Genomic DNA, 12,414 nt, shown 5'->3' with positions numbered 1-12,414 from the left:
GGCGCCCTACTGTACCTTACTGCCAGATGATGACCGTGGTTAGACTGACCGTGGTTTTACTGGCCGTGGTTTGACTGACCGTGGTTTGACTGACCGTGGTTTGACTGACCGTGGTTTGACTGACCGTGGTTTGACTGACCATGGTTTGACTGACCGTGGTTTGACTGATGGCCAGGGAATACCCCTGTAGTATGCCAACAGATCCCGGATGCTAAGATTATGGCCTGGGAGCTATGGCCTCCAATATGCAACCTCTGCTCATTTTATTTAATTTTTTTCATAACAGAAACCTTCCCAGGAATATTCTCAACAACTTTCATAAGTTTCATGACAATCTGATAAAGGTGTAGTAAAATAAGGATAAACACACATTTTTATATATCTACTAGTGTGCCCGGCCACCCACGTTGCTGCGCAGTTAGAAGAAAGTCTGACAAAATATTTTGAGAGGGTTTCATCAATGCATTAGCAATCCTATATTCTTAGATGTGTGACCTCATTTTATAAAGCTGAGTTATTTATTAAATGTAAACAATACCTAGGATCATATTTATCAGGACACAGGTTTACTTACTACACTACTGCCCAGCACGCCCCTTGGCATACTGTATGAAACCTTGCAGTGTACGTTAATCACTCACCAAAATAGTGAGGTAGAACACTAATCACTCACCAAAATAGTGAGGTAGAACACTAATCACTCACCAAAATAGTGAGGTAGAACACTAATCACTCACCAAAATAGTGAGGTAGAACACTAATCACTCACCAAAATAGTGAGGTAGAACACTAATCACTCACCAAAATAGTGAGGTAGAACACTAATCACTCACCAAAATAGTGAGGTAGAACACTAATCACTCACCAAAATAGTGAGGTAGAACACTAATCACTCACCAAAATAGTGAGGTAGAACACTAATCACTCACCAAAATAGTGAGGTAGAACACTAATCACTCACCAAAATAGTGAGGTAGAACACTAATCACTCACCAAAATAGTGAGGTAGAACACACTTCGTCGACCGCCTTGTTGTCCGCAACGTAGAAGGGCCCTTAGGAGCCCTTGATAACACTAGCGCAGGGGCACAGCATACAGCCCCTGGCTTGGTTTAGCATCAAATGTCGTGTGCCACCTTGTCAATATTGCAAGGTGCCCCTTAAAATTAATGTAGAGGCTACAGTGCTCACAGGATATCGCAAGGCGCCTAATCGCAACCTCCCTAGGTGCCAGTGGACACGCACGATTCAATTTAAACTAACATAGGCACCATAGCGCTCATGGGAAAGCACAAACACACATACATACTTTCATTTTTATATATATGGATATATATCTATCAATCTGTCTCTATCTCTATCTATCTTTCTATATATATGCACATAAATATATATATATATATATATATATATATATATATATATATATATATATATATATATATACTAGATTTAGAGCATTACAATACTAAACATTTTTAAATTGTTAAAAATAGTCAATTTGTTTTGTTTTTACTTGATCTAGAATCAACTTTCAAGGGTAAGTACCTATTGCTGCCAACACTAGATCAAATTCACAAGGAGCTTATATCCTCTCACTGTCTGTTGGAGAAATAAACAGACAAAAACAAAATTCTAAAAATGTGTGTGCTCTGAATAGAAGCTAAACATAGATCAAAGTTGAGAGAAGATTAGCACATAGTTTATAACTTCACTAGTGAGACGTATTAGCACTTCTGTACTCTAGACCTAGTACAAGTAGGAGGAAAGTTTTAAAATTTGATTGTCTGGTCTAGCTACTGCGAATAGTTATTCCAGGTAGTTGTAACCCTAACCCTAGCTACTGTGATTAGTTATTCCAGGTAGTTGTAACCCTAACCCTAGCTACTGTGATTAGTTATTCCAGGTAGTTGAGCATTTTGATAATAGTTATTACTAACCCTAAGCCTAGCTACTGTGATTAGTTATTCCAGGTAGTAGTAGAGCGTTTTTAAAATAGTTATTACTAACCCTAACCCTAGCTACTGTGATTAGTTATTCCAGGTAGTTGAGCATTTTGATAATAGTTATTACTAACCCTAACCCTAGCTACTGTGATTAGTTATTCCAGGTAGTTGTAACCCTAACCCTAGCTACTGTGATTAGTTATTCCAGGTAGTAGTAGTGCCTTTTTATAATAATTATTACTAACCCTAACCCTAGCTACTGTGATTAGTTATTCCAGGTAGTTGAGCATTTTGATAATAGTTATTACTAACCCTAAGCCTAGCTACTGTGATTAGTTATTCCAGGTAGTTGAGCATTTTGATAATAGTTATTACTAACCCTAAGCCTAGCTACTGTGATTAGTTATTCCAGGTAGTAGTAGTGCCTTTTTATAATAATTATTACTAACCCTAACCCTAGCTACTGTGATTAGTTATTCCAGGTAGTTGAGCATTTTGATAATAGTTATTACTAACCCTAAGCCTAGCTACTGTGATTAGTTATTCCAGGTAGTAGTAGAGCGTTTTTAAAATAGTTATTACTAACCCTAACCCTAGCTACTGTGATTAGTTATTCCAGGTAGTTGAGCATTTTGATAATAGTTATTACTAACCCTAACCCTAGCTACTGTGATTAGTTATTCCAGGTAGTTGTAACCCTAACCCTAGCTACTGTGATTAGTTATTCCAGGTAGTAGTAGTGCCTTTTTATAATAATTATTACTAACCCTAACCCTAGCTACTGTGATTAGTTATTCCAGGTAGTTGAGCATTTTGATAATAGTTATTACTAACCCTAAGCCTAGCTACTGTGATTAGTTATTCCAGGTAGTTGAGCATTTTGATAATAGTTATTACTAACCCTAAGCCTAGCTACTGTGATTAGTTATTCCAGGTAGTAGTAGTGCCTTTTTATAATAATTATTACTAACCCTAACCCTAGCTACTGTGATTAGTTATTCCAGGTAGTTGAGCATTTTGATAATAGTTATTACTAACCCTAAGCCTAGCTACTGTGATTAGTTATTCCAGGTAGTTGAGCATTTTGATAATAGTTATTACTAACCCTAACCCTAGCTACTGTGATTAGTTATTCCAGGTAGTTGTAACCCTAACCCTAGCTACTGTGATTAGTTATTCCAGGTAGTAGTAGTGCCTTTTTATAATAATTATTACTAACCCTAACCCTAGCTACTGTGATTAGTTATTCCAGGTAGTTGAGCATTTTGATAATAGTTATTACTAACCCTAACCCTAGCTACTGTGATTAGTTATTCCAGGTAGTTGAGCATTTTGATAATAGTTATTACTAACCCTAACCCTAGCTACTGTGATTAGTTATTCCAGGTAGTTGTAACCCTAACCCTAGCTACTGTGATTAGTTATTCCAGGTAGTAGTAGTGCCTTTTTATAATAATTATTACTAACCCTAACCCTAGCTACTGTGATTAGTTATTCCAGGTAGTTGAGCATTTTGATAATAGTTATTACTAACCCTAACCCTAGCTACTGTGATTAGTTATTCCAGGTAGTTGTAACCCTAACCCTAGCTACTGTGATTAGTTATTCCAGGTAGTTGTAGAGCGTTTTTAAAATAGTTATTACTAACCCTAACCCTAGCTACTGTGATTAGTTATTCCAGGTAGTTGTGTGTTTTGATAATAGTTATTACTAACCCTAACCCTAGCTACTGTGATTAGTTATTCCAGGTAGTTGAGCATTTTGATAATAGTTATTACTAGCCCTACCCTAGCTACTGTGATTAGTGTTTTTATAATACTTATTACTAACCCTAACCCTAGCTACTTGTACATCTAGTAGCACTAGTACATCTATTAGAATCTTGGGAAAATGCCAGATGAAAAATGTGAAATGGCCATGTGGTAAAATGCAACTAGGGTGCAAAAACCGCCTGTGACCAGACATTTTACCCCCAACAGACTGTAATGTCGGGTGGGGGTAAAAAAAATGTGAAGATGTCTGCAAAAATGATACAGTAGCATACAGCAGGCCTACTCAAATTTTAATAATGAGATGATGCAGACTTCAAAACACATTTTAGCTGGTACTAGCGTGCCTGTCCCAGCGCGTTGCTGCCATCTCAGAAGAAAGTCTGACGCAGTGTCTATTGCACTGTTTAAAATGAACGTAGGCACCATAGGGCTCACTGGATTGCCTTGCGGGTGAAATGCACCCTGCCAGGGCACAGACCAACGATTCAATTAAGTGAACGACTCTAACGTCCCATCTTATCCAAATTACCAATTTAGTTAACGACTATAACGTCCCATCTTATCCAAATTACCAATTAAGTTAACGACTCTAACGTCCCACCTTATCCATATTACTCTATCGCACTGGATAACCAAGGGTGCCAAATTGCACCCTTATGGGGTGCCGCCTTTGCGAAATTGAAAAAGGTGTATTAATGCATAAAACTCAGACAGACAGACATACATTGCTTTATATATATAGATTGTTATGTTCCATTTAAACACCACCTTGTTAGAAGCTATACCGACTTTGGGTTAGGGTCAGGATATCATTAAAAAATATAACACTTATGATATACTATAGTTAATAACTTTTAATCTCACACTTCTAAAAAACTTAAAGGCTATTTAATTGTATCTAGATCTAGTGATTAATAAGTCAGTAGATCAAGCTAGATTTACTTGTTTTAGGCCTACTACTAAGTTCTACATCTGAGACATAAGTACAGTACTAAGTTAACTAAGTAAATAGAACTAATCTAGAATCTAGCTAGATCTACTACTATCTAGGAGTAGTCGGGGTAGAGGAGAAGGGCCAGTATAATAAATTAATTAGTCTGGTATAGGGATAGGCCCTAAGCCTAATCGATAATTAAAGTATAATATAATATTTATTTTATTATGTAACTAATATCTATTCTATAAGCCTATAATTATTTTATATTCAGGTCTTATAGCTATAAATAACAAGAGGCTACTAGGCCTAGTCTAAGTGTAATACACTGAGTCAAGTACTGAGTCTCAATAAATACCAGTAGGCCTAGATTTTTTGCTATATTACAAACTATAGCAGACTTTAGCTATCCGACTGCTGGGCGCCTACTGTTAGCCTAATTAATAATACTTATTATTTTTGGCAATCTATCGTTTTAGGTACATAAACGCGGCCTAGACTAGTAATGTGAAAAGAAGGTAAAAAGAAGGTACCTCATTAAATTTTAGTAATTATTTCACATTTTAAGGAAGATTTATGTTTTGAAAGTTACAAAAATGTTTCAGTTTCATTCATTCACCGGTTTTTAAACAATTGTGTAACAGACTGTATTCTTGGGTATGATTTATTTTATTGTATTTAGCATGAAGTTGTATGAAAGTAGAGTACCTGGCCAACGGAAGGACTGTGTGAGCGACTAGTCATGTTTTTCCCATGCTTTTTGTGAGATCGCTCATTGACGTAAGGGGAGAGAATGTAAGGTATAAAAGGGGAGCGCAAGGGGGCTAAGTGCCTGTATAGAAGAATGTTGTAAGCTGTCACTACATACATCACTTTGTCTCTGGACTGTATTTTAATTGCTGTTATTTCACTATGGATTGTCATTATTAATTCCTATGGATTTATTTTATTAATGTAAGTTCGAAGAACTTACAATAACACTGTATCGTATCATCTACAAATACGCGTTGTTACAAATTGTATTAAAACTTTTCAGTAGCTAATAAATAAAGACTAGCGATGTTTTCATCAGATGCAACAAAGCTCGTTTAAGTTTTTTTTGGAAACTTATAATGGGAGATTCAGGGGAAGCCACTCTATTTTACAAATAGCTGCTGTTTATATATAATATTATATAATATAGCAAATATTGCTCTCAAACTAGTCAAACACTCTAGTTTAAAGTTAATGTCTGGACTATAGGCCTAGAGCCTATTATTTAATATTTACTATTATTGCTTTTATTTTATTATTCAACTAATCTATACACTATACTCTACATACTTAAAACAAATATAATGAATATAGTATAGGCCTAGATCTACTTGAAATTAAATTATAAAATATCTAGATCTAGATCTAGTTGTTACTGTTTAGTTGTGTTACATTTTCTCTTCTGAGTTAGATCTAGATCTAGTTTCTATGTAAAGAAAAATCAAATAAATCTTAAGTAAAAACCATTAATATCGAACGAACACAATCACAATGCCTATTGAATCATTGAGTATAGAATACTATAATTCTATAGATAGATTTCTTTTCTAGCCTCTAGATTCTAGATCTACTATTGATAATGATACAGTATTCAGGAAATTCTCAATACTCGTTTAGACGTCACATCCTGTGAGTCATTTTCCGCGAAAAATAAATTGCACGTTCTGTTTCAACCTGATACTTTAATTTAAAACAATATTTTTATAAGATTTTTAAAATTTAGTTTACAGTGTCTTCTTTTTTATTGTGTTTTTTTTTTGTTTGTTTGTGGGTTGTGGCAAATCTTGTAACTCTATTTTTACCCACTTCTAATAACTAATGCAGCTATTTCTTGTTGGTGATGTCTGCCTCAAGTTTTCTGTGCCTAGTGTATGGGTGAACGGAAAAAAAGTCACAGGAAAAAAAAACACAGAAAAAAAGTCACAGTTTTTGCTAGGAAAAAAAGTCACAGAAAAAAAGTCACAGTGGAAAAATTTTATCGGAAAAAAAGTCACAGAAATAAAGTCACAGAAAAAAAGTCACAAAAATCTTTTTAGAAATATTTTTATTAATTTGTTAAGAATTGTAAAATTTTGTATGTTTATTGTTGTGGGTTGTATTTTTTGATAGCATAAATTATTTATAGACGTTAAACGTATTATGATTTATAACAATTGTAAGTAAAAATGCTCTAAGATAATTAACACAACAATCTCAACTTTTGTTACGTATTTAGTTAAATACGCAGTAGAAAAGTTAACTATAAAAGAAATTAGGCACATTTTGCCGTAGGCTATTCTCTGGTCGGCCTCTCCTCAGTAGGCATTGTCCGAACATATTGTGTGTTGTTGACGTTATGCGTCAATGACAGCCTTTGAACCTTGTCGGCTTTCTGTTTTGATCCTAAGTTTTGTTATGTAATGAGCGTGATAAATGTGGGCAGTAAAGGTGGTTGAACTAAACATAACTATTGTTGCCATTAGTTGAGGGCAGCAAGTCAGATGAACTTACCATTTCACGGTAATTTAATATTGGTATTAAAAAAATAATAACACGATGAAAAACGTAGACTTTGGAGCATTCTATTAAATGCTACTAATCTTAAGTTTAAAATAATTACAACCTACATACTTCATAATAAATATTTTTAGATAAATTATAAAAATTCCTATGCGTATACTGCCTACAAACATTACATTACATTTAATTAATCCTAAGTTAATTTGCACTCTCTAATTATTTAATACATAAAAGTATTAACAAATATCATGCAGATATATTTTTGTGACTTTTTTTCCTGTGACTTTTTTTCCTGTGACTTTTTTTCCTGTGACTTTTTTTCTGTGTTTTTTTTCCTGTGTTTTTTTTTTCCTGTGACTTTTTTTCCTACAATCAGTGTATGTGATGTCATGTTTACTGTGCCAAGTGTGTGTGATGCAGGGGCGGAACTACAATGCCCCGCAATGCGGGAGGGGGGGGGGTGCGGGCCGTTTAGGGGCCCAGAGCCGACCATATTCAATTTTTTTCATAGTTAAAAAAATAATTTTCTAGTAACAGAACAACAGATCTAATACAGTAGTGATGCTCTACAGTAGCTAACACATGCTGTTTCGTAAAGGGGGAAAAAAATATAGGCTACATGACTTGTAGTGTGAAAGATAGGCAAACGTTTAAACAACTTCCATGACTTATTTCTCTTTTTTAAATAGTTAAATATGTGTGCTCTCAAGAAACTTTTAATACATTTGCACTAAACAAATTAAAAATCAATTATTACTTCTGTTAATTATTTTTTAAAATACATAATAACGAATGGCATAGTATAAAAAAAGGAAATGTATTAAAAACTATATATATATATATATATATATATATATATATATATATATATATATATATATATATGGCAAAAAACAAATTCGGAGTGGCCTTTTTTTTCCTAGTTCCGCCACTGGTGAGATGTCATGTTTACTGTGCCAATTGTAATTTATGTCAGCCTCAACTCTAATTTTTCATAAGTCAAATTGTTCGTATGAAGCAGTTTTACTCCATTCAAATGATGTGAATGATAGTTCCAGACCCTAAATCGCCAGCCACCCCAATTGTTTTCTTGCAATGTATTTGCAATAGCACATGTATCTATAAATAACTCATGTATCTATTAAAACAAGTAATTAAAAAGTCTAGTGACAATTTTAACGCAATTTCCTTATGTTATCTAAAAGTAGCTCTGTCGTAGCGTAAATCAAGAGCAGGGTAAAACCAATGGTTAGTTATTAAAACGTTTTTTATTAATTTGTTTTTCAGTATTTTACATGTTTTATTTACAATAGAGTTACATGACTAAAAACCATTGCGCGCCTAGCTACTGAACGTGATGACGCAGCCATTGAACGTGATGGCGCAGCTATTGAACGTGATGACGCGTGTGGTGTGGTTGGATAAAAATGCCTACTAATTCGGTCCAAATTTTAATTAATTCAAAATTTTTTTTGTGACCGAACGAAAGGATATTTTTGAAAACTTTCTTCGGCAATATTGCTCTAAATTATGGCAGGAATCGATTGGTACATGTTTCAAGTCGCTAAGTGGTCTGGTTGCCGAGATATGGGCAAAAAACTGCATTTCTTCGAGGTTTTTTGGCTTTTCCGGGAAATCCATGAAAGAAACCCGGATTTTTTTTGGCCTATGTTCATCCTCGTAGCTTGCTTAACATAATTGCTTTGGAACTAGTCCTCGATATTGCTTAGTTGAGAAGGAGTTACGACTTAAAGCTGCGGACACACATCCATCCATCCATCCATCCATCCATCCATCCATCCATCCATCCATCCATCCATCCATCCATCCATCCATCCATCCATCCATCCATCCATCCATCCATCCATCCATCCATCCATCCATTCATTCATTCATTCATACATCCAGAAATGACGGGTTAATAAACGCAATTCTCCAGAATGGAAATTGCGCTAAAAAAAATCGTTTCTATAAATAACACATGTATCTTTTGATTTGAACACATCCTAAAATATAAAAGACCATGTGCGCACTTCTGTCTCTCTGTCCGCAAAATATTTTCACAGGCTATGATATCAGTATCTTCAGCGATATGTGGAGAACTTGATGCGGAATTTTGTTAAAAATAATATGTTAGATGATTTAAATGTATAGCCTAAATTTTATTTAAAGAAGAAAATTAAAAATAAAGGCATATTCGAATATAGATAGACAATTTTAATTATACAACGGGAAAAGTGTTTATAGTGTTTATAGTTGTGACAAGAACGCAATAAACAATGACGTCACATGACACATGTTTAAACTAAGTTCAAGGAAAGAACACAAAACTAATGGCGTCGTCATCTTCCAATTTTAGAATATAAAGAAATGAACTATTTTATTCAAATTTGATTTAGATCTACTATCAATTAAACGTACGCTATGAAATGTATACAATACAGTTCTCTCGGCCTAAACTTATAAAATTTACTTTATCTATTAGGATTCTTGATCTACGGAAAAACTAGACTTAGATTCTAGATCTAGTCTAGACTCTATGGGGTCATCCATAAATGACGTCACGCTTTTTTGGACCACCCCACTCCCTAAAATGACGTCACGCCTCAGCCTACAACCCCCCTCAAAATTGCTGTTGAATTTTTCTTAAAACATTGGTATTTTTCCGAAAAATCTTGTCAGAACTCTGTCAACATAGAGTATTTAGATCAATTCCTGTTACAATTTATCAAAACCGTTTTCTTAAACGCGAAATAACGGCTAAAACTCTGTTTCTAACATTGTTTTTTTTATAATGCAAAAGTGTGACGTCAAACCATCTAACCACCCCCTCCCCCTCATCACACACTAGAATTACGGACCAGTGTGACGTGATTTATGGATGACCCTATCTAGATCTAGAATCTATTCCAATAAGAGTTTCTATACTAAACTATTTCAGGCCTGAATTATTTTATATAGATTCTGAATCTTTGTTTGTTTAGCTATGGAATTTACAAATCTGGGATAAAATTTCTTTTAAAATAATAGGGCCTATTCGCGTAACTTAAGTTTTCTAAATATCGCATTTATCAGCATTTAAACTAAACTGCCTAAATAGTTGAGATGATAGTGTAATAGTTTCCATGTGGGTGATACGGGTTCGTGACACTCCAACTCAATCTTTAATTATTTTTTTTTTTTCTATTTTTTTTTTAGATTGGAATGATAAAGTTGCCTATCGGGACTAGGCGGGACATGGGGCAGTTGAAGTAGAGTTCACCTGTTTCTGTCTTCTCAGCATATGAAGCGATAGTGTGGTTAGACCCATGCTCGGCCGAAATAGGTGTTTTTAAAGGACAAAAGGAACATAACTACCATTGAACAGCCGGGTGTTTAACAAAATCGTTTAAGTCTCTTAATTTTAAGTATCTTAATCAGCGTGTGCATTTAATAATGTATATAATTTGGTTTTAATTTTTCTAATAGGTATTGGTAGTCTATTTTATTTTAAATGTGTCGGATTTTTAACTATTTAGTTATTTCTTTGCTTTGTCACTAATATCATTCAACAGTGCGTTTTGACCAATAATTTTTTATACATTTTTCTCAAACAAGTATAACATTAAAATATATAGGCCTATAATTCACGTGTAAGGGGTACTGACGGCTAGTGTATATATAAATAACAAATGTATCTATAAATAACAAATGTATCTATACATAACAGATGTATCTATAAATAACACATGTATCTATAAATAACAAATGTATCTATAAATAAAAAAAAATATTGTATAAAAACACAGAATAAAGGAGTATGTAAAGAAATAAACTGTTTTTCTAAAAGTGTATATTCCTTGGAAATCAACTGATTTGACCTTACTTAAACAACTGCTGCCTTGTAGTTTGTTCTTGGTTGGACAAAGGCTATGGAAGCAAATCCAAAAAGAAAAGCAGGCTGAAATCGGAGTCAATGGCCTCAATGGCGCATAACCAGTTGACACGTATCCTTAATTGTGATGGAGGCGTGGTCGTATCCAGTGTTTCTTCCAGACTTTTTTCTCCGGGTGGGCAATTGAAATTTTCGGGGGGGGGGGGGGGGGGGCGGACGGGCGGACACTGTTAAAAGTATATATTTTCTATATAAATTGTATAAATTTCATTTCGTTCGGGAGGGGGGGGGGGGGCGGGGCGGTAAAAAATTATCGGGGGAGCTTCGCCCCCCCCCCCCCCCCCCCCCCCCCCGAAGAGATGCATGGAAGAAACTCTGCACGTATCCTTAATTGTGATGGAAGCGTGGTCGAGTCGGCAAAAGCTCATGGTTGATAAATTCGAAAGTCTCGAGTTCAAACCCTCTGGCAGATAAGGCTCGACCCCTCCCAACACAAAAAAATTAAGAACGAAGAAGAAGATCTTACAGAAGATGTTTTTTCCCCTCGCCCGATTTAGAAAGTTGAGGAAACTGGTAGTGACAATACGCTGATGCGATGCTCAGCCACTTGCAACTTTTGCGGTCTTTCATTTCCACATGCTCAGCCACTTGCAACTTTTGCGGTCTTTCATTTCCACATGCTCAGCCACTTGCAACTTTTGCGGTCTTTCATTTCCACATGCTCAGCCACTTGCAACTTTTGCGGTGCTTCATTTCCATATGCTCAGCCACTTGCAACTTTTGCGGTGCTTCATTTCCACATGCTCAGCCACTTGCAACTTTTGCGGTCTTTCATTTCCACATGCTCAGCCACTTGCAACTTTTGCGGTGCTTCATTTCCACGAACTGTTAAACTCGCTAATCTCACACTTTGCTCGTAAGTCAAAGCACACTTTAGCTCGCTAGACAGCTTGCTCAAAATTCTCGTATGTCAGGGCGCTCGTATTTTGAGATACCACTGTATATGTAATATATTTCCTAAACCCGGACAATTCCGGGTAGCCTATATGCTGCTTAATAAACACAAGTCAAGGTCCTTTACGGACAGGTTTTTCACACAGGCCAGTGCAGGGCCTAGACGGGACGGCTAATATCTATCTATCTATCTATCTATCTTTCTATCTATCTATCTATCTATCTATCTATCTATCTATCTATCTATCTATCTATCTATCTATCTATCTATCTATCTATCTATCTATCTATCTATCTATCTATCTATCTATCTATCTATCTATCTATCTATCTATCTATATATATATATATATATATATATATATGTTACCGAGTGTATTTACTCGCAACGTCAAATGTTACA

The 12,414-nt window shown here is 35.1% G+C and overlaps 1 protein-coding gene across 4 annotated transcripts in view; it reads right to left on the bottom strand.

Moving 5' to 3' along the window:
• The window catches only part of LOC131935711 (deubiquitinase DESI2), a 20,407-nt gene extending 14,125 nt beyond the window's left edge, over positions 1–6,282 (bottom strand). The window contains exons 1-2 of one of the 4 annotated variants that reach the window (XM_059292265.1): positions 6,167–6,267; positions 1,548–1,601 (exon numbers count right to left, since the gene is read on the bottom strand). The gene's annotated coding sequence lies outside the window, so the exon portion shown is untranslated. Of the gene's footprint in view, positions 1–1,547; positions 1,602–6,148 lie in introns of all 4 variants that reach the window. The other 3 variants (XM_059292267.1, XM_059292266.1, XM_059292269.1) reach the window with 3 other exon arrangements.
• Positions 6,283–12,414: the final 6,132 nt, after the last annotated feature.

Source organism: Physella acuta, unplaced genomic scaffold (genome assembly GCF_028476545.2).
Source record: "Physella acuta isolate Inbredline_101_S28 unplaced genomic scaffold, ASM2847654v3 ptg000155l, whole genome shotgun sequence".
Taxonomy (NCBI): Eukaryota; Metazoa; Mollusca; class Gastropoda; family Physidae; genus Physella; species Physella acuta.
This window is presented reverse-complemented; position numbering and strand designations above follow the sequence as displayed.